The sequence below is a fragment of the Schistocerca americana genome, chromosome 3 (genome assembly GCF_021461395.2).
Source record: "Schistocerca americana isolate TAMUIC-IGC-003095 chromosome 3, iqSchAmer2.1, whole genome shotgun sequence".
Classification (NCBI taxonomy): Eukaryota; Metazoa; Arthropoda; class Insecta; order Orthoptera; family Acrididae; genus Schistocerca; species Schistocerca americana.
In genome coordinates this window covers 799,820,792-799,846,351 of record NC_060121.1, presented here as the reverse complement: position 1 = coordinate 799,846,351, position 25,560 = coordinate 799,820,792, and positions in this window count along the sequence as shown.

Below are 25,560 nucleotides of genomic sequence, written 5' to 3'. Positions count from 1 at the left end.
GAGGCAGGATTCGAAACTGCGACCGTAGCAGCAGTGCGGTTCCGGACTGAAAGGCCTAGAACCACTCGGCCACAGCGTCCGGCGTGGAAATAATTCCCTTATGCGCAGGGTGTCGTATCTTATTGTCCCTTCTCCGTGTTAGTGTTTTCCACATATTACTTTCCGCTCAGATTATGCGCAGACCTTCTCATTCCTTGCCTTACCAGTCCACCTAATTCTCAATATTCTTCTGTAATACCACATTTCAAATACTTCGATTTTCTTATGATCTGGTTTTCCCACAGTAAGTGTTTCACTATGATACAATGCTGTGTTCAAAACGTACATTCTCAGAAATTTCTTCCTCATGTTAAGGTCTGCGTTTGATACCAGTAGACTTCCGTTGGCTGGGAATGCCATTTTTGCCATCGCTAGTCTTATTTTGATGTCCTCCTTGTGCCATCCGCCATTGTTTATTTGGCTGCCTAGGTAGCAGAACTCCCTAACTTCATCTACGTTGTGACCCTCAATTCTGATGTTAAGTTTGTCGCTGTTTCCATTTCTGCAGCTTATGTCTTACTTCGATTTACTCTCGATCCATATTCTGTACGCGAAGAGACTGTTCATTCCTTTCAGCACATCATGTAATTCTTCTTCATTGTCACTCGGGATAGCAATGTCATCAGCCAATCGTATCATTAATATCGTTTCATCTAGAATTTTAATCCCACTCTTGAAAATTTCTTTATTCCCATCCCCTAGCTTCTTTGATGAACAGATTGAACCGTAGGGGCGAAAGACTGCATCCCTGTCTTACATTCTTTTTAATTGGAGTACTTCGTTCTTGGTTGTTCAGTTTATTATTCCTTCTTGGCTTTCGTACATATAGTGTATTACCCCTCTTTCCCTTGTGCTTACCCCTACGTTCCTCAGAATTTCGAACATCTTGCACTATTTTACATAGTCGAACGCTTTTACCAGGTCGACAAATCCTATGAAATGACTTGATTCTTCTTTAGTCTTTCTTTCATTATCAGCAGCGACGTCAGAATAGCCACTATGGTGCCCTTGACTTTCCTAAAGTCAAACTGATTGTCATCTGACAAGTCCTCAATTTTCTTTTCCATTCTTCTATACATTATTCTACTGAGCAACTTTGATGCATAAGCTGTTAATCTGATTGTGAGATATATCTCGCCGTTGTCAGCTTTTGCAGTCTTCGGAATTGTGGGTTGACATTTTTTCGAAAGTCAGTTAGTATATCGCCAGACTCATATATTCTACACACCAACATGAATAGTCGTTTTGTTGCCGCATCGCCCAAAGATTTTAGAAATTCTGATGACACTGGTTATCTATCCTTTCTGCCTTATTTGTACTCGAAAGCTCTATTAAATTCTGGTGCTAATACTGGATCCCCTATCCCTTCTAAATCTACTTCTGTTTCTTCTTCCATCGCATCAGATGACTCTGCCCCTCATACAGATCTTCAAGGTACTCTTTCCACCTGTCTGCTCACCCCTCAGCGTTTAACAGTGGAATTCCTCTAGATGTTACCACACTTGCTTTTACTCTCCTATATGCTAGTCAGTCGTTCCGACAACTATTACTTTCTTTTTATTAACATTTTTCATGCAGCCATTTCGTCTTAGCTTCACTGCAGTTCCTATTTATGTCATTCCTCAGTGACTAATATTTCTGTGTTTCTGAATTTCCCTGAAAACTTTTGTACTTCGTTCTTTCATCGATAAACATAAGTATTTCTTCTGTTACCGATGGTTTCTTCGCAGTTACCTTCCATGTATCTATTTAATTTTCCAGCTTCGGTGATTGTCCTTTTTAGTAATGTCCAATCCTCTTTAACTGTAATGCTTGCTGGGCTATTCTTTATTCCAGTATCTTCAGCCTTAGAGAAATTCAAGCGTATGCCGTCATTCCTTCTGTAGCCCGCTTAGATTGCATATTGGTTCTTCCTGCCTAATCTCTTAACTTCAGCTACTCTTCGTCACTACTACATTGAGATCTGAGTCTATATCTGCTCCTGGGTACGCCTTACAATCCAGTATCTAATATCGGAATCTCTGTTTGACCATGTTGGAATCTAAAGTCGTCCAGTATCATCCAAACTTTTCCTAGTATACCTCCTCCTCTTATGATTCTTGGACAGATTATTGGCTATTACTTGCTGAAATTTATTACAGAATTCAGTTAGCCCTCCTTCTCTCTCATTCCTTGTCTCAAGCCCATATTTCCCTGTAATCATTTCTTCTACTCCTTTTCCTACAATCCCTCATGACTTTTAGATATTCATCTCCCTTTTCGTACTGTATTACCGCTTCAATTTCTTCATGTATTGAGAACAAACCTATCACTGAACTGTTCACAGCAACACACTCTCTGAACTACCTTCCTATCCATAACAAATTCTATTCCTTTTATACCGTTTTCTGTTGCTGTTGATATTACGCTATATTCATCTGACCAGAAATCCTTGCTTCTTTCTATTTCACTTCACTGACCTCTGCTATATCTAGACTAAGACTTTGCGCTTCTCTTTTCAGATTTTCTAGTTTCCTCAAGCTTCTGACCTTCCAAGTTCCGACTCTTAGAACGTTATCTTTTCGTTGGTTATTCAACCTTTTTCTCATGGTCACCTCCACCTTGGCAGTCCACTCCCAGAGATCCGAATGGGGGACTATTCCGGAATCTTTTGACAGTGGAGAGATCATCATGACACTTTCCAATTGCAGGTCTCATTTCCTGTGGATGTGCATTGTGTCTTTAATGCGTTGGTTTCCATTGTCTCCTGCATCCACATGTCGTTGATCATTGCTTATTCTTCCGCCTTGAGGGGCAGTCAGTTTCTCACCACAAGGACAAGAGAGTACCCTGATCCTCTGTTCGCCTTCCACTCTTTCTAAGGAGGCCGTTCTCAGAATGAGGGTGACTGCTTATACCGAAAGTCTTCAGCCTCCAGTGCTGATTATTAACCGAACTTTAGGAGGTGGCGGAATTCGAACGTGGACCGAGGACGTTCTTATTACTGACCAATGGCCTTTCCCGTAGACAATGGAAACTTACGAGAGTGCGTGGTGATTGAGTACTGCTTTGAAGAACAGAGTCATTCTTGAATTGGTTCCCTTGCCCAATTTCCATTATTGTTTTACTTGGTTTGCTTGGGCAAGGTATTTCACTGGCCTGCATCTCAAACCAGCCTGTAATCAGATTCCCACGGCAGAGGGACTAAAGAGTGCGATGACATTTTTTACAGACTGGATCCTTTACATTTCAATTTTGTGCCTTTCAGGTTGATCACTGGAGCGGCGTTTCTGTCCTGCTTGCTTGATTCTGTTTTGGGTGATTGGGTGATATCCAGTTCCAGTCCTTATCATCTACAGTAAGACTTTTCCCTAACATCTAGGCCACCTCCGTCATGTTTTGGCAAGAAAGGGGGGGGGGGGGGGTGAGGGAAGCAGGTTTAACTGTGATACCTTAAAAAGTTAGTCTGGTCTGAGGTTTCCTTTTTGGGACATTCAGTTCCGTTTGACAGGATTCGAGTTGACCATACCCGAACTCGGGCTGTTTACAATTTTCGTCCTCAAAGAAATGGTATTGGAGTAGCTCGGTTGGTCTTTATGATAATTTGGTTTTGTATGTTCGTGCTCAGTTTCGCTGAGTTGGCAACTGCAAACAAGCCCCTTTAAGTTCAGGTGGACCGAAAGTCAGCGATCAGCCTTCGATGCTCTGAAGGTAGGACATAATAAAGCCCATGTAATAACCATCCTCAATATAGATTTACATTTTATTTCAAAAACCGACGCATCACATTCTGGGAGAGCATGTATTGTTCCAGGGACAAAATGGCCAACATCGACTCATTGCTTGGTTTCAATCGCTTTAACGGCCACTGAGGCCTAGTATCCCACATACGATGTTCAGGCCCTTGCTGTTCACTTTGGTATAGAGAAATTCAAATTCTACTTAGATCACCGTGAGTTCATATTTGGAACTTCGAGTCACGTGCTCTCGTGGGTCAATGAAACCACCCGTGAAATGGGGTGTATTGCGAGATGGGAGGTGCGCATTTCGTTATTCACTTTTCTAGTAAAGCACATGAGGATCAGCAAAAATGCCGCAGGTCAAAAGCTGGGCCATATGTTTGAGTCTGTGGTTGAAGGGAGTGGTTTTCTGCTCACGACTGATCTGGAAGCCAATGTTAGTGTCACCTCAGCTGATGTGAGCCCGTTATTTGGTGACCTTGCCCAACAACAAGATTCCGACCTGGAACTGTCCCAGGTTAAAGAGCATCTTCAGACCAGAGAGATGGCTCAAATGGCTGTGAGCACTATGGGACTTAACATCGATGGTCATCAGTCATCTAGAACTTAGAACTACTTAAACCTAACTAACCTAAGGACAGCACACAACACCCAGCCATCACGAGGCAGAGAAAATCCCTGACCCCGGAACCCGGGCGTGGGAAGCGAGAACGCTACCGCACGACCACGAGATAGAGAGATGTCTGGGTACCAATTAAAAGGGGCATTTTGTGTTTACAGGTCAAGGGTGATTTCCAGTGGAGTATCTGTTTATCCAGCAATCCTGTTCCCGCTGTCTTTAGATACTACTAGCAGTCTAAGTCCTTGTTGGGTGGGCATTTATGTGTTTCTTAAGTCCTTCACAAGGTTAGACAGGATATGACATAGCTCTCTGTCAACAGGGACGTTAGGAAGATGGTTGGCCAGTGGCCTGAAAGTAGACAGACAAAGTTTAGTTATGGTCATAAGAGTAGGTTGTTGCAGTCCACCCATGCTGAAGGTACTAAGGAAAGCCTTTTTATCTACTGTGTTGGTCCCTTTCCCCAAACTCAGGAGGGTTATCGTTATGTTTTCGCTCCTGTCGACGTCGACGCTGTTTTGTGTTTTCTGTGGTCAGTGGTGGGCTATAGAGGGACTGTGTAGCAAGTACTGGGTACTTGAGTAACATAATTTCACCTTTTGGCCCTCCTGATACACTTGTTACTGATAATGCCCTGGCATTTGTCACTAAGAAGTTTCTCTGGTTTTGCTGTAAACTACCAACACCAATTACTTACAACCGTCTTTTGCGAAAAGGGTTAACAGGAATCTGAATCCTGCACTTATTGTTCGGAGGTGCAACCGAAGTGGGATTGCTACATCCCACTGCTGGAGTTTGCCGTCAATACCGCGAGGCCCATCAACCCATGTCAGTATCTTTAATGTTCACTGATACTGGAAATTCGCCGCTTTCCAGCCTGTGGGAAACAGCTTGCTTCCAGGTCAGGTTACTCTGATAAAAGCAGAAATAACTGGCAGGGGGCGAGGGCAAATATATCGAGGGTCCACCGAAGGGAAGCGGCATGCTACAACTGGGGGCGCTAGCCTGCCAAACACCAAGTAGGTGACACGGGCTCTGTCCACAATATTGGACGCTCCAATAAGGAAGGTAAGGCATCGAACTAGTTGGCGCCATGCTTTTCGAATTTGTGGCACATCCTCAAGGTTCCCAAACCAGTCACGCTACGAGTGAAAAATGAGGCATCTGACCATGTTCTGAGTGTGCACATCAGCCAATATAAGCCACTTAATTCTCATTAATGTATATATTTTTCTTTCTGATATCCCTTCTTGTGAGTTTAGATTACATGGGGAGATTGACCCGTGTGGCGAAGTCGATATCTCGTCCCTTGCGAACCCGAGCACCATCTTGGGTATTCTGGGAGCCAGCTCTCTCTGGCAGAGGATAGGTGCAGGTGATGGGTGTGCCAAGAGTTGGGAGGAGTCTTGGACAGGACAGTGCACAAGGTGGATCGTACATGTTTTGGGTTAACGTGGCTAGTTTCCCCGGTGAGTGTATGTTTCATTGATGAGTAGTTTGACCAGACATTTGCACAGACTGCTTGCCATGTTCGTCGAAGATACAGCTCGGGATTTGCTGATACCTGTGATACCAGTTTTAATGGTGATCGTTCTTTGAAAGTTATGTGGGACTCATTCTGGCCGTGGCTCTTGTTTGTGCTGCACTGTTTTAGTGATTATTGGCTACTTGATGCTCAACTCTCTCCCGTCTATTTCGCAGTCCTGTTCTCGAACTATCTGCTTCTGAACTTTCATCATGTGTGTACTGTCCTTTTTCCTCGTAGGCCAACTATTCATTCTATTAAGGATAATTCCTCCTAAAATAAATAGGTAATCCAGCAGACGGATCATTTTAGTCGAGGCTTAGTTAATTTGTAGTCTTGTCACCACAGATCTGGTGCACGAAGTCTATCTCGGTGCATAATGTACCTCCAGCAGACTTGCATCCTGATCTCATATTACACTGGTAATTTATTGATTTTGGTCTAAGGAACCTCTTTGAATAAAGTATTCTGATTGAATTTTTTGGAACATAGAGAGTGTACATATCTGACTGTTTTAATAAAGGAATATTTAATGCTAGAAGCTAGTAAACTGCTTTTGTGATCCTTCTCGAACATAATGCAAAGTTTATATTACCGAACTTTTTCTAACGTTGCACTGTTTTGATAGAAAAACTAATTAATTCTTGCATCTCGTAAATGGTTTATTGCCGACAGAAAGTAAGTTATCCATATTTGTAATATACTGGTGAACTGTGTAGTAGTAATAAATTTTGTCAAGCTGTTATTTAAAAGAATCAAACAGTTCTCTACCTGTTACCCAGTCCTTCTACTAGAACTGGTTGAGTGTGTCTATCATTAATAAACGTCATTATTACGCCATATCTACGGCCACATGTACATGGTTATTCTGTAAATCACATTTAACTGCCTGGCAGAGGATTCATCGCACCACCTTCACGGTAGTTCTCTATTATCCCACTCTTGGCCGTCCGTTGTTGCCGAGCGGTTCTAGGAGCTTCAGTCTGGAACCGCGCAACCGCTACGATCGCAGGTTCGAATCCTGCCTCGGGCATGTATATTTGTGCTGTCCTTAGGTTGATTAGGTTTAAGTAGTTCTAAGTGCTAGGGGACTGATGACCTCAAATGTTAAGTCCCATAGTGCTCAGAGCCATTTTTGAACCCACTCTTTGGCATCGCGAAAACAAAAAAAAAAACACCTGTATCTTTCCGTGCGAGCTTGTTTCACTTATTTTATTCTGACGATAGTTTCTATCTACGTAGATCGACGTCAACAAAATATTTTCGTATTCAGAGGAGAAAGTTCGTGACTGAAATTTCGTGAGAGCAAACCGCCGTGAAGAAACCTTTTGTTTCAATGAATTCCACCCCATATGCTCTACCATGCCCGTGATACTCTCTCTCCTGTTTCTGTATAGTATAAGACCTGATGCCCTGCTAAGAACTTTCTCGATGTACTGCGTTAATAGTGTGGTAAAGACCCCACACCACGCAACAGTGCAGTAGTTCTCCATAAGAGGGCGGACAAGCATAGTGAAGGCAGTTTCTTTAGTAGATCTGTTGCGTCTACTAAGAGTTCTCCCAATAAAACGAAGTCTTTGCTTCACTATCACCAAAAAATTTCCTATGTGGTCTTCAAATTGTTCGTAAGTGTAATTTCTAGGTATTTAAAACACTCCCAGGTACATAGTAGAATTTACAGGTAAACAGATTAGATTGATATATCGTGTAACCGAAGTTTAACGGATTCCTTTTAGCACCCACGTAGATGATCTCACACTTTTCATTATTTAGGGTCAATTGCCAATTTCCGTACCATACAAATATTTAAATCGTTTTGGACTTGGTTTTGGACTTTTCATGACTTTACTAGAATGTAAACGAAAGCATCATCTGCAAACAACCTAAGACGGCTGCTCAGATTTTCTTATAACCATTTATATATTCACGTAGACACAACACTGCTATTCATGTCAAAGACTGAGTTCACCTCGTGGCTACTCTTTAAACATACAACTGGCTTCAGCGTATGTCACACCAATGTACAGCACACTCTTTACATATGTGATGCATTGATAACATAAAACAACTTTATTTTGTAATTCGTATGGTACTGATTATTTTATACTTTTTAAAAACTTATGTACATAAAACAAATAATGAGATGCCACAATTTCACAGACTTCACTAGCGTCATGGAGATATGATTTTATGCGAGAAGTGGCGAGTGAAAACTTGTACCAATGCTGGAAACCGAACCCGGGTCTCCTGTTTACCAGGCCGGTGCGTTTGACATTAAGTCATCCTCGCACAGCACTCCACATGACTACATGGATTACCATGGCACACCTACCTTCTCTATTCAAACTGTGTATGCTGCCCCTCTCTAACCCTGTGACAAGGTGGCCCAGTGGATAACGCACCTGCCTACTAAGCAGGAGACATGGTGAGGCGTGGCGCCTTAATATCGCACCTGTCAAGAGCCTGTGTATCAGGGGAATGACTCATGCGTACATAGTGGAAGATGGTCTGAAGCGGGTTCACACTTGTACGTAGTTCAAATTTTCTTTGACCACCGGAATCCAGTAGTGAATAGAGACGTTCAAGGAACAGATCAAGAGAAGGCTTTTTTGTTTATTTATGTTTGTACACTTTTGTATATGCTTTTAGTAGTGTGAATTATGCGTGATTGTGATCTAAAGTAAATATGTAGATCATTGTTTTACTGATGAACGCTGTACAAACTAGTGTGAGAAAGTTTTTTTGTAAGACAGTGTGAATGTAGACGATGGGTAATTTTGTATCATAATATGTTAAGTAAGTTTATGGTGAAAGGAAAGTTAATTCGAGTGCAAATGAAAATACTTAATAACATAAAGTATAAACAAAATATATTTACTTCAGGAAAAACTACAATTCAAATGGTTCAAATGGCTCTGAGCACTATGGGACTTAACATCTGAGGTCATCAGTCCCTTAGAACGTAGAACTACTTAAACCTAACTAACCTAAGGACATCACACATCACACATCCATGCCCGAGGCAGAATTCGAACCTGCGACCGTAGCGGTCGCGCGGTTTCAGACTGAAGCGCCTAGAACCGCTCGGCCACACCGGCCGGCAAACAACAGTTTGAAGTAGTTATTTGTTGATTGGTTAGTCACGAAAAGCGCGGACTAACGTGGGAGAATAATGTTTTTCTGTTGGCCTTAAAGAAAACTGACCCATCAGAATGGAGTATTACTCGCTCGTCTTTTCTCTTGGAGACAGAGAATGCTTACAGCGTCCAAAGAGACGGAGCCCAGGCTTTCAATAGTACGGTAATGTGTAGTATGAGCTCCGAAGGAAGTTATAATTTGCTGGTTTTAGTTCTGCTACTTGTTTCAAAAGTGAATTGATCTCTGTGTGTTGTTTAGAAAGTACGGATTTTTAAAGTAATTTTGGGTGTGTGAAAAGACACTAATCCACGTGGCATATTAGCCAAATCGGTGACAAAAAATTTGAGTGCATTAAATACTGATAAACTTAACAGTACCGCGGGCATTCCCATTTATGAATAATCCGAGCTTAGTACCTGTGAAAATTTCCGGAGATACGATAGCATAAACTTGTTAATGGGAAGGAAAGGGTTTGTGCATGACTATGTTAAGATTAGCACGGGCTTGGCGGTAAATGTGTACATCTCAAGGTTCAGAATATAACGAAGTATTGCCAGTATTTCCATCTTTCATTCGAAATTAAGACCTTTTCCCGATTCTTAGAATAGTTACGTCCTATGCAGCCTGGTGCGAGTTGCAGTAGGGTAGGTTTCAGCTCGGCTTTCCCACCGATGATCTGCTGCAACGAGTTCGCAGGTAGGCGCAGGTATTGGACGAACGAAACCGCGCCGCCGCACCGGATTCGGTTCCCTGACCCGGTACGAGTCACCACTCACTTCTTCGGTCTATACATACAAAATAAATAGGGTGGTGTAAGTAAAAATGGTGACTAACCTTTCACTGTGTAACTTGGTGGTAACTGGTTGAAGTAACCAGTGGCATCGGTTATTGCTGCATACTTTATAACTGAACATAGTTTAAAAACGAAATATTTTCTTTGAAACAAATAAGTCAATACTTTTTTGTGAAAATCCTGCTACACATAAGCAGTGTTGAAGATACTGTAACTGAAAAATGACCAAGCCTCTTTCTGCTTTAAAGTGACTTCTCTCATATGTTTCACACAAAAGTGAATTATAATTTACACAGTTTGGTGTTAAAATTAATACACTTTCAGCTAAAGCATATAATTATGTGGGCAGTACATTATATTTGTACTCATATACGATTTAGAATGGCAAATAAATCCCTAATCAACAAACCAAGACACTGTGTGGAACCTTCGAAATTCCATCCACAATCCTATCACTGCCAAATATGCTTCATGAGTAATGACCACCCAATTAGCGCGTGTACAAACGCCCCCACCTACTTCTACTGTAACTCCCATCATTTCCTCAATCAATATCGTAACCTCGCTTCTACTCGCTCATGTAATATCTGTAGTCTGCTCCATCCAATCTATACATCCCAGGGCAAGGTTGTATCTCCCATATCAAACGTAAACTGATAGCACCCATCAAACCAAATGACAACTACCACTACCCCAAGAACTCCATCTGCCCTTCTCCCACATTTGAACACATCATCCTTTTATTACCACAGTCCTTCAAAACAGCCACCCCTGCCAAAGGCCACACTCCCTGCAACCAATATTTCCCTTGCTGACCGCTCTGTCTCCCAGTTCAACAAACAATCACCTATTCCCACAACCAGCTAGACATTCTTATCCCTCTAAAGCGCTGTAATGTCCTTTTCGACAGTATCCGTTCAATTCCAGCCAAAAAAATCCTTTTCATGCACACGATATCCTAATGTCATATCAATAGTCTCATCCTGAATGAAACCTTCCTCCAGTCTCGTCTACTTTCTGCACCGCTCCATACATCCTCCACAGAAAATGTAAGCAGCTCCCAGTGGCCAGAAATGGAGTTCCTATTGGCCACCACAAGAATGTTCTTGTTTCGTCACAACCCCGGTACAATACTCCTATCGAAAAACCCCATTTTCATTTTCTTCCTCAAAAGTATAAATATTACGTATCTATACCCAAACGCATCATCCCAGTTCTCGATTTCCTTGCGTACTGTCACGATTTCAATTACTAAACATAATCCTTACACAGATCCAAAATTTCATCAAAATGCAATATTTGTTGGTGCAGGCACATGAATTAGGGAATTATTAAGTAATTTTAATTAAAGGGTATCTTCTCGATCTATATTTTGCCACTGACTTCAAATCCATAGCGGCTCCCATGGTGAACTCCACCGGTAACATCAGTTTACTGACTCTATGCACTCTCCACAGCCTATACGCCCTGAAAGTAGTTCTATTTGTGACGTTACCCTCCGTTCTTGTAACTCCTTGGACGAAATACTGCAGCAGTCCTCAACCCCAATGGATGTGAACCATCTCCATATCCTGCTCACCATCTTCTACACACTGTTTATGGTTACAACAACCTTGTTTGCTTTAAGTACATAGATTTTTAATAAGTAGAAAATAATCAGTAAAATAACAAAGCATACCAGTCGTGAAACAAAGTTACTATGTATTATCAATGTATAAAGAGTGTGTTGGACATTTTTTGGTGTGCACTGTGAGGTAACAGGCGAGCTGTGGCGCAATGGAAATAATGTAAGTTCGGAGATGGGGTGGCCACGTGGGGGCCTCTCGGCTGGCCACGACCCGGCAGCAACCACTTGGTTCCGAACGTTAGCTGGACATGAGGGGCAGCCCCAGCGTGTGGACGAGATGTGTGGCAGGGAATTCCGTGGCGACACTGTGTCAATGAAGGAGACGTGCTGGGAGCGCCAAAAATGGTGGACTTTGTAAAATCTTAATCGCAAACATTTCACAGTTTGTGTGGAAATTAATAGTAGCCATTTGAATCCTGATACCTCAAAAAGCAAAAGCAACATTTACATTACCATTACTTGCCCTGCTATTCTGATGGTGTAATCAGATTTTCAATATCTTTATTAGCTTAAAGTGTACTATCTGACCGTAAATTATACAAGTAGCACCCAGCAACGAATTTTCAAAATATAAACGGTTCATCCGTTTTCGTCGATCGGTGTGTCTTCAGAAAGCTATTAGTGTAAAAATAAATTGGTATATATTACAGGCATGTTACTTTAATAGTACATGAGTTATGGGGGTCAAAGTGGCCACTTACTATCGATCGCGTCAGACCATAAGTACCGTCTCAGATCAGATAAGTCCCTGCGCAAATAGTGAGATATTGTGTGACTGTCAAGTTCAAGCTCCACTTATAGATCTCACGAATATATAACAGTCACCTAGGATGTGTAATTCTGAAAACGGAAGTGAGCTGGTTAGTCCGAAATCAGAGCGTGAAAGTGTAACTGGTAGGAATTCAGGGAAGGGGTATGAATATGGGGGAGACACGATATCTCAGCTAATGCAAATGATCCAGGGAATGGCAAATAATATCAGTGCAGTTCGAAAAGATATGGGTAAATTGTGAACAGGTACGGGCACATTGCAAACAGTTACGGATACAATTTAGGCTGACATGGGTACAATGTGAGCTCAAATAAGTTCTGCTCCGAAAGAGGAAGTTAAAAAATTATGGGTAACCTTGACAAAGCAATTGAAGATAGAATAAAATGTGTCTGAGAGCATATGGGGAAAATTACAGACGAAGTTGTAATATTAAAATCTAAAATCAAATCAGTGGAAATAGATCTTGGGGAAAAATGGATAAGGTACAGACGGAACTTGGGGGCAAGGTAAGCGACTGTATAAAAGAGGAACATGCTCATAAAAGCGATATAAATTTAGCAATTGGTGACATTACCAATGTTGTAGGTGAGGGGAGAAAGAATTGAGCAAAATTAAATATAAAATAGAGTCCAGTATCACTAGTGAAAATGAATTTAAAAAGCAAATGCAACAGATTAAAAGTAATTAAAATTCGTTAGCCTCCCAGCACGCCACGGGGTTTAGAAATATCCCTTGGGCAAATACCGGATGTGTGAAATGTTACATAGATGACGGAAGATGTTGCTGTGGTCTTCAGTCCTGAGACTGGTTTGATGAAGCTCTCAATGCTACTCTATCCTGTGCAAGCTTCTTCATCTCCCAGTACCGACCGCAACCTACACCCTTCTGAATCTGCTTACTGTATTCATCTCTTGGTCTCCCTCTACGATTTTTACCCTCCATGCTGCCATGTTTAACTTCCATACATGGCTACACTCCAGACGAATACTTTCAGAAACGACTTCCTTACACTTAAACCTATACTCGATGTTAACAAATTTCTCTTCTTCAGAAACGCTTTCCTTGCCATTGCCAGTCCACATTTTATATCCTCTCTACTTCGACCATCATCAGTTATTTTGCTCCCCAAACAGCAAAACTCCTTTACTACTTTAAGTGTCTCATTTCCTAATCTAATTCCCTCAGCATCACCCGACTTAATTTGACTACATTCCATTATCCTCGTTTTGATTTTGTTGATGTTCGTCTTATATCCTCCTTTCAAGACACTGTCCATTCTGTTCAACTGCTCTTCCAAGACCTTTGCTGTCTCCGGCAGAATTACAATGTCATCGGCGAACCTCAAAGATTTTATTTCTTCTCCATGGATTTTAAAACCTACTCCGAATTTTTCTTTTGTTTCCATCACTGGTTGCTCAATATACAGATTGAATAGCATCGGGGAGAGGCTACAAACCTGTCTCACTCCCTTCCCAACCACTGCTTCCCTTTCATGCCCCTCGTTTCTTACAATTGCCATCTGGTTTCTGTACAAACTGTAAATAGCCTTTCGCTTCCTGTATTATACCCCTGCCATCTTTAGAATTTGAAAGAGAGTCTACAAATGCTAGAAACGTAGGTTTGCCTTTTCTTAGTCTAGCTTCCAGGATAAGTCGTAGGGTCAGTATTGCCTCACGTGTTCCCATATTTCTACGGAATCCAAACTGATCTTCCCCGAGGTCGGCTTCTACCAGTTTTTCCATTCGTCTGTAAAGAATTCACGTTAGTATTTTGCAGCCGTGATTTATGAAACTGATAGTTCGGTAATTTTCACATCTGTCAACGCCTGCTTTCCTTGGGATTGGAATTATTATATTCTTCTTGAAGTCTGAGGGTATTTCGCCTGTGTCATACATTTTGCTCACCAGATGGTAGAGTTTTGTTAGGACTGGCTCTTCTAAGGCCGTCAGTAGTTCTAATGGAATGTTGTCTACTCCTGGGGCCTTGTTTCGACTCAGGTCTTTCAGTGCTCTGTCAAACTCTTCACGCAGTATCGTATCTCCCATTTCATTTTCATCTACATTCTCTTCCCTTTCTATAACATTGCCATCCAGTACATCGCCCTTGTATAGTCCCTCTACATACTCCTTCCACCTTTCTGCTTTCCCTTCTTTGCTCAGAACTGGGTTTCCATCTGAACTCCTTGTATTCATATAAGTGGTTCTCTTTTCTCCATAGGTCTCTTTAATTTTCCTGTAGGCAGTATCTATCTTAGCCCTAGTGAGATAAGCTTCTACATCCTTACATTTGTCCTCTAGTCATGCCTGCTTATCCATTTTGCACTTCCTGTCGATCTCATTTTTGAGACGCTTGTATTCCTTTTTGCCTGCTTCATTTACTGTATTTTTGTATTTTCTCCTTTCATCAATTAAATTAGGTATTGCTTCTGTCACCCAAGGATTTCTACTAGCCCTCGTCTTTTTACCAATTTCATCCTCTGCTGCTTTCACTATTTCATCTCCCAAAGCTACCCATTCTTCTTCTACTCTATTTCCTTCCCCCGTTCCTGTCAATTGATCCCTTATGCTCTCCTTGAAACTCTCTACAACTTCTGGTTCTTTCAGTTTATCCAAGTCCCATCTCCTTAAATTCCCACCTTTTTGCAGTTTCTTCAGTTTCAATCTACAGTTCATAACCAAGAGATTGTGGTCAGAGTTTACATCTGTCCCTGGAAATGTCCTACAATTGAAAACCTGGTTCCTAAATCTCTGTCTTATGCTCTGTGCAAAATTCTACCAGGCGGCTTCCTCTTTCATTTCTTCCCCCTATTCCATATTCACCTACTACGTCTCCTTCTCTCCCTTTTCCTACTATCGAATACCAGTCACCCATGACTATTAAGTTTTCGTCTCCCTTCACTACCTGAATAGTTTCTTTTATCTCATCATACATTTCTTCAATTTCTTCGTCATCTGCAGACGGAAGATATCACCCAGTAAATTTCTTATCTGCGTGTAGGGATGCTTTTGTTCACGGCATGTCGGACGAAGCGAAAATAAAATACGTTAAACGGCGTTTGGAGGGAGACCCATAGTCTTGGGCAAATGTTAGATGTAGTTCGTGTGAATCATACGAAGAGTTTGAAAAGTGTTTAGGAATAAATTTTTGAGCAAGGCAAAGCAAACGCGGATCACAAATGAATTTTTAAATGGGCCGAGTTACAGGTACAGTAACGGGACGATGGGAGATATTTCCAAGGGCGAACTTGGAAAGCTTATGCATGTGAAAAATCCGTTGGGGGTTTTAACGAAAATCAACTCGCTAAAAAAGCGATTACCCGAGGATTTGAAGTGGAATCTTGTCCATAGTCCAGTTGATTCCTTGGAGGAATTTCTGGAATTTGTAGAAAAATTAGAGAGGGCTTTAAGGTTCATACCTCAGAGCAGAATGGGAACCCAAATAATCACCACCAAAATCGTGAGATAAATCAAAGGAATTCCCAGGAAGATAGCAGCTGGAATGAGCAGAATGGTCAGAAAACGAACAGGAGTGATAACTTCCGTGAACGGGACCCAAGTAAGGAACGCAGATTTGACGGGGGAAATTCGCGTCAAGTGCAATCGCGTAAGAACTGGTTGGGAAACTGATGTTCGCCACATCTCAGGTCCGGGGATGGCGATCTGAACAGGAAATGAAAAGGACTGGTGTTAATGGTAATGATAGAAATGTTGATAGGTTTGAGTAGAGGCGACTTATAAGTAATATGGAGTATGTTAAAGGGGAAGGCTATGTAGGTGGATCTGACAATAAAATCAGGCGCGAACGGCGGAAGCATAGATTTGTGAGATATTTTAGTAAGGGTAATGGGAATAAATTTGTGGGGAATGATGTATGTTATGATTGTGTAATGAATGAGTATGTGAATGGTGACGAATAAAAGATTCAGTGGTTCAAAGAGGAGTTAAACAGGAGATGAATTTTGGGAAAGCAAATAGTGTGGAGAGTTCTGAAGAGATATTATCAAATTGTAGCAATTCCAGTAACGAAGGTGTTGTAGTAACAAATACATCTACATCTACATCTACATGATTACTCTGCAATTCACACTTAAGTGCTTGACAGAGGGTTCATCGAACCACAATCATACTATCTCTCTACCATTCCAGCGCGCGGGAAAAACGAACACCTAAACCTTTCTGTTCGAGCTCTGATTTCTCTTATTTTATTTTGATGATCATTCCTACCTATGTAGATTGGGCTCAACAAAATATTTTCGCATTCGGAAAAGAAAGTTAGTGGCTGAAATTTCGTAAATAGATCTCTCCGCGACGAAAAACGTCTTTGCTTTAATGACTTCCATCCCAACTCGCGTATCAAATCTGCCACACTCTCTCCACTATTACATGATAATATAAAACGAGCTGCCCTTTTTTGCACCCTTTCGATGTCCTCCGTCAATCCCATCTGGTAAGGATCCCACACCGCGCAGCAATATTCTAACAGAGGACGAACGAGTGTAGTGTGAGCTGTCTCTTTAGTGGACTTGTTGCATCTTCTAAGTGTCCTGCCAATAAAACGCAATCTTTGCCTCGCCTTCCCCACAATATTGTCTATGTGGTCTTTCCAACTGAAGTTGTTCGTAATTTTAAGACCCAGGTACTTAGTTGAGTAGACAGCCTTGAGAATTGTACTATTTATCGAGTAATCGAATTCCAACGGATTTCTTTTGGAACTCATGTGAATCACCTCACACGTTTCGTTAATTAGCGTCAACTGCCACCTGCCACACCATACAGCAATCTTTTCTAAATCGCTTTGCAACTGATTCTGGTCTTCGGGTGACCTTACTAGACGGTAAATTACAGCATCACCTGCGAATAACCTAGGAGAACTGCTCAGATTGTCACCCAGATCATTTATATAGATCAGGAACAGCAGAGGTCCCAGGCCGCTTCCCTGGGAAACACCTGATATCACTTCAGTTTTACTCGACTATTTGCCGTCTATTACTACGAACTGCGACCTTCCTGACAGGAAATCACGAATCCAGTCACGCAACTGAGACGATACTCCATAGGCCCGCAGCTTGATTAGAAGTAGTTTGTGAGGAACGGTGTCAAAAGCTTTCCGGAAATCTAGAAATACGGAATCAACTTGAGATCCCCTGTCGATAGCGGCGATTACTTCGTGAGAATAAAGAGCTAGATGCGTTGCACAATAACGATGTTTTCTGAAACCATGCTGATTACGTATCAATAGATCGTTCCCTTCGAGGTGATTCGTAATTTTTGAATACAGTATAAATTCCAAAACCCTACTGCAAATCAACGTCAATTATATAGGTCTGTAGTTTGATGGAATACTCCTACTACCCGTCTTAAACACTGGTGCGACCTGCGCAATTTTCCGATTGTAGGTACAGATCTATCAGTGAGCGAGCGGTTGTATATGATTGCTAAGTAGATAGCTATTGTATCACCGTAATCTGAAAGGAACCTAATCGGTATACAATCTGGGCCTGAAGACTTTCCCGTATCAAGTGATTTGAGTTGCTTCGCAACCCCTAAGGTATCTACTTCTAAGAAACTCATGCTAACAGCTGTTCGTGTTTCAAATTCTGGAATATTCCATTCGCCTTCCCTGGTGAAGGAATTTCGGAAAACTGCGTTCAATAACTCCGCTTTAGCGACACACTCGTCGGTAATAGTACCATCGGCACTGCGCAGCGAGGGTATTGACTGCGTCTTGCCGCTTGTGTACTTTACATACGACCAGAATTTCTTCAGATTTTCTACCAAATTTCGAGACAATGTTTCGTTGTGGAACCTATTAAAGGCATCTCGCATTGAAGTCCGTGCCAAAAATTTGCGCGTCAGTAAATTTTAGCCGATCTTCGGGATTTCGCGATCTTCTGAACTTCGCATGCTTTTTCCGTTGCCTCTGCAACAGCGTTCGGACCTGTTTTGTGTACCATGGGGGATCAGTTCCATCTCTTCCCAATTTATGAGGTATGAATCTCTCAATTGCTGTTGCTACTATATCTTTGAATTTGAGCCACATGTCGTCTACATTTGCATAGTCAGTTCGGAAGGAATGGAGATTGTCTCTTAGGAAGGCTTCTGGTGACACTTTATCCGCTTTTTTAAAGAAAATTATTTTGCGTTTGTTTCTGGTGGATTTGGAAGAGACGGTATTGAGCCTAGTTACAACGACCTTGTAATCACTAATCCCTGTATCACTCATGATGCTCTCTATTAGCTCTGGATTGTTTGTGGCTAAGAGGTCAAGTGTGTTTTCGCAACCATTTACAATTCACGTGGGTTCGTGGACTAACTGCTCGAAATAATTTCCGGCGAAAGCATTTAGGACAATCTCGGAAGACGTTTTCAGCCTACCACTGGTTTTGAACAAGTAATTTTGCCAACATATCGAGGGAAAGTTGAAGTCCCCACCAACTATAACCGTGTGAGTGGGGTATTTATTTGTTAGGAGACTCAAATGTTCTCTGAACTGTTCAGCAACTATATCATCGGAGTCTGGAGGTCGGTAGATGGAGCCAATTATTAACTTAGTTCTGCTGTTAAGTATAGCCTCCACCCATATCAATTCGCACGGAGTATCTACTTCGACTTCACTACCAGATAAACCACTACTGACAGACACAAACACTCCACCACCGATTCTGCCTAATCTGCCTTTCCTGAACACCGTCTGAGACTTCGTAAAAATTTCTGCAGAACTTATTTCAGGCTTTAGCCAGCTTTCTGTACCTATAACGATTTCAGTATTTGTGAGTCGGCGAAAAGCGTCGATGTTAGTGAAGGCGACGTAGCTTTGGTCTCACCAGCTGCAAGTGAGGGTGCCTGTGTTTCGGCGGAAAGCGTCAATGTTACTGAAGGACGCTTAGCATTGGGCACGCCAGCAGCTGAAGCTGAAAATGTATCTGCAAAGGTAATTATTGTAATGACGTAAAAGCTCCTGGCATTGATTATTCGGAGGAAGGAATTTACGCGTTTTTAGTCACAAATGAAGGCGAAACGAAGCTTATTGATGAATGTGTGAATCTAAAGAGTTTGTCACAGCACGAAAATGAGAATGTATGTAAAATAGGATCGTGGGTTAATCTGGATGAAAGGTGTGTAGAAATGGCAGTGTGTGCTGATTTTCTCCAATCGGGCGAAGAAAGTAAGGTCTCTGATGTGAATTTTTGTAGTGATTTAAATGGTGCATCCACTGATAAATTTACTGGGATGAATATTTATGGTGATGATGGCTTAGGCACCGATGTATTATTTCAGGATTCTAAAGTGTTTAACAGTGATTTGATGTGTAATTTTATTGACGCGGCAAGTGTTGATGTATTGGAGGGGAAAGACACTAAAGCTGTGCATGCTATGGGTAGTGAATCGGCGAAATGTGTGGAAGAACTAACAGAAAATTTAGAGAGGGCTGAAGTAAATATTTTAGATGAGGATAGTTCGTGTAATGAAGTTCGTACGAATTGGTATATGAAGGAGGAGTGTGATTTTAGTGTGACTGATTGGCGTTGGTACGGTAGAACGTTACGGTCGTTACTGCTGCATATGTGGAAACGAGGGAAGTTTAAAACTGCAAGACGTTTACAAAAGGCAAGGAATGAATTTGGGGCGAAAGAAACATTTAACGAATAATTTTGGGGTGAACCTGAGATTCAGGGATGGATAGAACAGTATGTGTGTACGCTAGAATTGGAAGTGAAGGGACGAGATATAGAAAACGAATTATTAAGGGAGAAATATTTAAAACGAAAGGAAATGGTAAATGTAGAGCCAATTATTGAAATTAAAGTTGGCAAAGATATTGTAGATGCACTTCTAGATTCAGGTAGTAATGTGTCAGCGGTGTCGGAAAGTTTTATGAATATGATCAAAAATAGGAAACTAGTAATTTTTGCAGTCACTGGCGTTCAGGTTGAAACGGCAGTTGGTGGTATGAGTAAGCCAATAAGACAACAAATACTTTTAGAATTTAAATGTGGAGAAAATAAATTTGAGATAGAACGTTTTGTAGTGAGTGCTCTTGTAAAGGAGGTAATTTTAGGAACTGACTTCATGTGCAAATTCGATACTTCACTTAACTGTGTAGGAAAATGCCTAGAATTTGAGTTTCCGAATGAGACAAGGCAAGTAGAATTTAAAAAACTTTTAACAGGTAAAGTCTAATTGCTCATACATAGTTACTGAGGGTGGGAGTGAGGAAGTCGATATGCATAACAGATTTAAGGAAGTGATTGATGCAGTTAAGAGGATATAGAGAAAGTGGAGAAGTGAATGGCGGCACTGTACCTGTGCGCAAGGGGAAGTTTAGGTACTGAGGGTGTGCGGAGGTCAGTGACCTCGTACATTTAAGTAAAATATATATTGATTTATGCTTTGTATAAGAGTGTGGCAAACAATTTAGTGGTCAATTTGAAGGGTATTAAAATGGTAATTGTATGTGCGCGCATTTTTGGTGCATGGTTGTAGGAAGGATTTATTAAAGTCAATCAAATACAACTTGTGGGAATTTCAGCTTAATGTGATTCGGTCGTTTGCCTTGTAACTTCCTAAGATATCGTTTTCCGCTGGAGAGTATCTTTAGTGATGATCCTGGTTGGGTTTTGGAAAATGGATTGTTGATGGGTTACTACTTTTGCATTTCGTTGTAGACAGATTTGTCACGATAAACGGTGGATTTTGGAATTCGGAGGCGGTTAGTTAGCGCAAGAAGGCGCCTTAGCGCTGAGTGAGTGGCACAAGAAGTGCTTACAAAATCGTACATAAGTAAAAGTGAGTATAAGAAATTTTTATTTCTTGTCCAAAAAATTATTTGTGCATAACAGAATTGCAGTCATTTATTTAATATGCTGTATCGTTCATAATTTGTGTTAGTTTAAGTTATTTCGAAATTCATGCACTCCCACACCACTACAAATACCTTGTAAACACTGTTGGCCTGGCTTTTAATTGTTTAATTTTCTTCTTTGTAATTTGTTTTACATGTACTTTTACGAACTGAAGAGCGCTACTTCTGAACATTCTGGCAAACCAGAATATTAATAAGTGGAGGTGTGCAAGGTAACGGGCGAGTTGTGGCACCCTGGAAATATTGTAAGTTCGGAGTTGGCAAGGCTGCGCGGAATTGGCATGGCTCGGCGTGGTGCTGAACATGAGCTGAACATGAGGGGCAGCCCCAGCTCGTGTTCCAGCCACATGGCTGGGAATTCCATGGTGATGATGTATCGGTGAATGAGGCACACCGGGAGTGCAAATGATAGCGGACTTTGTGAAACCTTAATGGCAGACATTTCACAGTTCGTATAGAAATTAGTATTATCCAGATAAATCATGATACCCCAAAAAGAAACATGTACATTACCATTATTTTCACAAAGATTCTAATGGTGTAATCAGATTTTCAATATCTTTATTAGTTTAAAGTTTAGTATCTGACTGTAACTTATACAAGTTACACACAGCAACAAATTTCCAAAATCTGAAAGATTCAGCTGATTTCGTCCATAGGCGCGTCTTTAGAAAGCTATTAGTGTAAACGTAAATTGATATCAGTTAGTGGCAGGTAACTTGAATGGTACATAAGTTATTGGAGAACAAAGTTGCCAATTACTATCAATCGCGTCAGGTCATAAGTACTCCACAGTTACATGAAAAATTGGTAGGAGCATGTTTACAAATAAATTCATTCATTATGTCTTTGTTTATATTGGATCTACACTATTCATGAAGAAATTGGTTAAATATTAATTGTGTCTTAGAAAGTATAGGCTACATTAGGCTACTGGCCTACCTTCTGTTCTATCCTTTTGACGTATGTATATTTAATTTATATATGTATTTAATAAGGTGTGTTAGAACGTGTTTATGATCCAGCCATAGGGATATTTACTTAATTTCAAGTTATTTAAATGTAAATCCAGTATTTAGAATGTGTTTCAAAATGTTTGTTAGTGTGCGTTGCCTTGGAGACATGACAGAAGCGCTGTCGCCAATCACAGCACTCGTTACTAAGGGAGGCGACTACTGAAGTGAATGGAGGGGGAGTTCTGAAGAGTGCAATACGAGAGACGGCACAGGACACGGCAAGTGCTGGATGCGAGGACGCAACGGAGTCAGCGGAAAGACGTGGTCAGGGGATCAGTTTGCGCTTGGTCGCGGAGATAGAAATATTTCGGAGTGCCGACCTATGCTCTTATGTGATTTCCGTGGCTTCAGCAGTGATGTAGTATGCGTTCAGAAGAGTATACCTCGCCAGCTATGTCGTTGTTCACAACTAATTACATGAAGTAGGAATCTATTATTTTCCTGTTATTCTACTTATATTTTATTTAATTGCTGGACCATCGACTCCAATAATTGTTTTGCAGAAATATACCACATCCTCAAAAGTACTTCTACTATGATACTCAACATTTAAAGTCGTTAAGGTAGTACCTGCAGATTTTATCCGGAGGGTACGTAGTTGTGGGCCACTATTTCATTTCATGTTTTATTTTGAAAGCCCGCAGCACTGAAGCCATCTGTGATGTAACCGTAAACAGTGGCCTTAGTGTGAACTAAACAGCTGGTGTGAATATCCACTTTTGAATGTGTGCATTTATTTGTGGTTTAAATAGTTTGAATGACTTTTACTGATAGGTATTTTATGACTAGCTGACATTTAAATCATGTGAAACTGTACAGTTTGATAGGACATGTATGTTACCTTGTTGTAACTGATTCTTTCTGTGTCTTTTGGCACTGAAAATGGCCTGGAATATGGATGTCCCATAAACGTTATTGGCCACTGATTACCAGCTATAATCAATTCAGTCGTTGGGTACAACTGCTTTTCCATGATCTCAAACCCGATGTACCAAATGGTAAAACAAAGTCTCATTCATGAGGAATTATATCAATTTATACTCCTCACACAGTTCAGTTAAGTCATAAGGGCCTATGAAAGTTTAGGATTCACAACATTTAGGATTCACAACACAACTGATGTATACTATAATTACACGTAGCATTTGCCAATGAACACTTACAATATTTCTTTCTTTTCATGGTGTTTTCACTTTCACTATAACACTTTTAACTCCACAAAAAATATTAAAATTTGGAACCTTGTAAGCAGACTGAGTTGAGCTATGTTATAACATCAGATTAAATAGCAAAACATTTTCATCATGGAATTCATTATTCGTACTCATACCGTCATTCAATGAGAGCAAATGTTCCAAACTTGTCATCAACGTGTCTTGACGTCTGAGATATGCAGAAAGATACGATTGACCTATGTGGAACTATGCACTGGAGGACGTCTATCGGGCTGTATTACAGACTGTGCCAGACTACAGGGTATACGCCCTGCTCAAAGCTCTGTGTAATTAGCACATGCTCCCCGCTGGTGGGAGCTATCTACAATGGAAGCTGCAGTTGGCAGGAGCAATTACCAGTATTCTGGAACACAGAAGCCGTATCGCAGGCTGACTGCAACCATGCGACTGCGGAACGAGATGAAACAGTTTCAGGAGTTATCGAATGTCAGACGGACATTCTTACACCTTGACGAGGACGTGCTTCGTAGCCTAGTGATTACTTGTGAAATTACAGATATAACGCCAAATTAAGTGGGGGAGAATGTACAATTTAGACTCTAGCATCCAGACTAAGATAGATTTGGAGTACATCTCCGCCCTGGTTACTGGAAGGCTCGAGACACTTCTACATTTCACAATGTAAAGCTAGATGTCGTACACCAAATCTCAAATTTTAAATTTTAGGAGTGGTCGTGTAGAAAGAAAGGGTTTCTCTAAGATGTACAATCGTTGTCCTAGACGGTATCTTTGACCTTTATTTGTATGCGAAAACAATCCTGGTTCCCTAGGATGTGATGGAATAATGGGGAACAAACGAAACTTGTGAAAAGCATCGATAGTATTAGGCCTGTCTACTACATTCATAAGCGTCAAATCTCTCCATAATTTACACGACATCCTTTGACAGTTACAACATCAAGCAAAATCAGTGGAGGAAATCTAGGGTAAGGCAGAAGCTGATCTGTGGACTTGTGGCGTTCTGGCCATAATATGATGTCCTCCTTCACACAGTTACTTCTCTGCTAGCACAATGTTTGACCAATATTTATTTGTTTATTTATTTATGTCGTTGTTGCTTTTAGACTTACATGATAGACCATGTTTAAAACATTTTTTAAGTTGTTCCAAGTTGTAATTGATTATTAAGTTGCGTCTCACTATACCAATGAAGAGAACAAAATTAATAACACTAGTAATGATAGTAGTGGCAGTTATAATCATTAAGTGGATGCAAGAAGTAATGCATACAAAGTAGTGAAAGTGTTATCCAACAGTCACAATATTAGTGAAGACATTATTTTCGTAGACACTTACTAAAAATAAAGAACATGAAACTTTGAAGAGAAAAATGGATAATAGGCAGACAATATTTGAGAGTAAAAGCTATTTCACATTATACGTTCAACGGGCAGAGGAAAAGAGACAATGCTATCACCTTATAAATATATCAGTGCATTGAACGTAAATGTGTACTCGTATATGCTTTTTAATGGCGTCTCAGCACTTTACCGTTCTATTCCGCAAATCGCTTTCTTAATTTCCATCTTTTGCGTTAACGTATTTGAAAATAGTCTCGAAAAAGCATCACGATTATCTACAATACCGTATTAAACTTCATATGCTATGCACCTCTGTCCGACATGCGGTTCATCGTCACCCTGTATTTGGAACTGATGTACTAGGGGTTCCGCCTCGTGTGACGTTCTAAACCGGGTTGCACTAGCACGTTCTGTAGTGTAACAATGGCATTTACATCTGCTACAATATTATATGGTATGATTTAGTTAGTCAGATACACATTATTTGGTGTGCTGTGTGGGATGGGAGGGATCTTGTCTTTTTCTTGGCGGGAAACCGTGTCAGCAACAGGTATCATATCGTCCACCATTCGAAATTTCTTAAAAGTGTCTGCAGTGGTTTGTTATTTTCTACAGATCGCCCATGGTCTGGTACAAGATCTTAATACCAGCTATGTAAAATCAGAGGGGTTTGTCTTCTTGGGTAGACTTGAAGCAGCACGTCATGTAATTCTTTGCGATCTTGCGATCTTTGGACAGATCATTTGTCTTTAGTATTTTTCTATTTGCTACTCCTGTTATGGTGGGGAGGTCCTTTATTTCCTCTTTACATGCCCTATTCTTGTTATGTATTGGAGGGCGTTGTGAGTAATTATTGCGCCCTGTAGTTTATTCAGCTTCGCATTTAAGGCGTTTAAGTACATAACCTCAAAAAT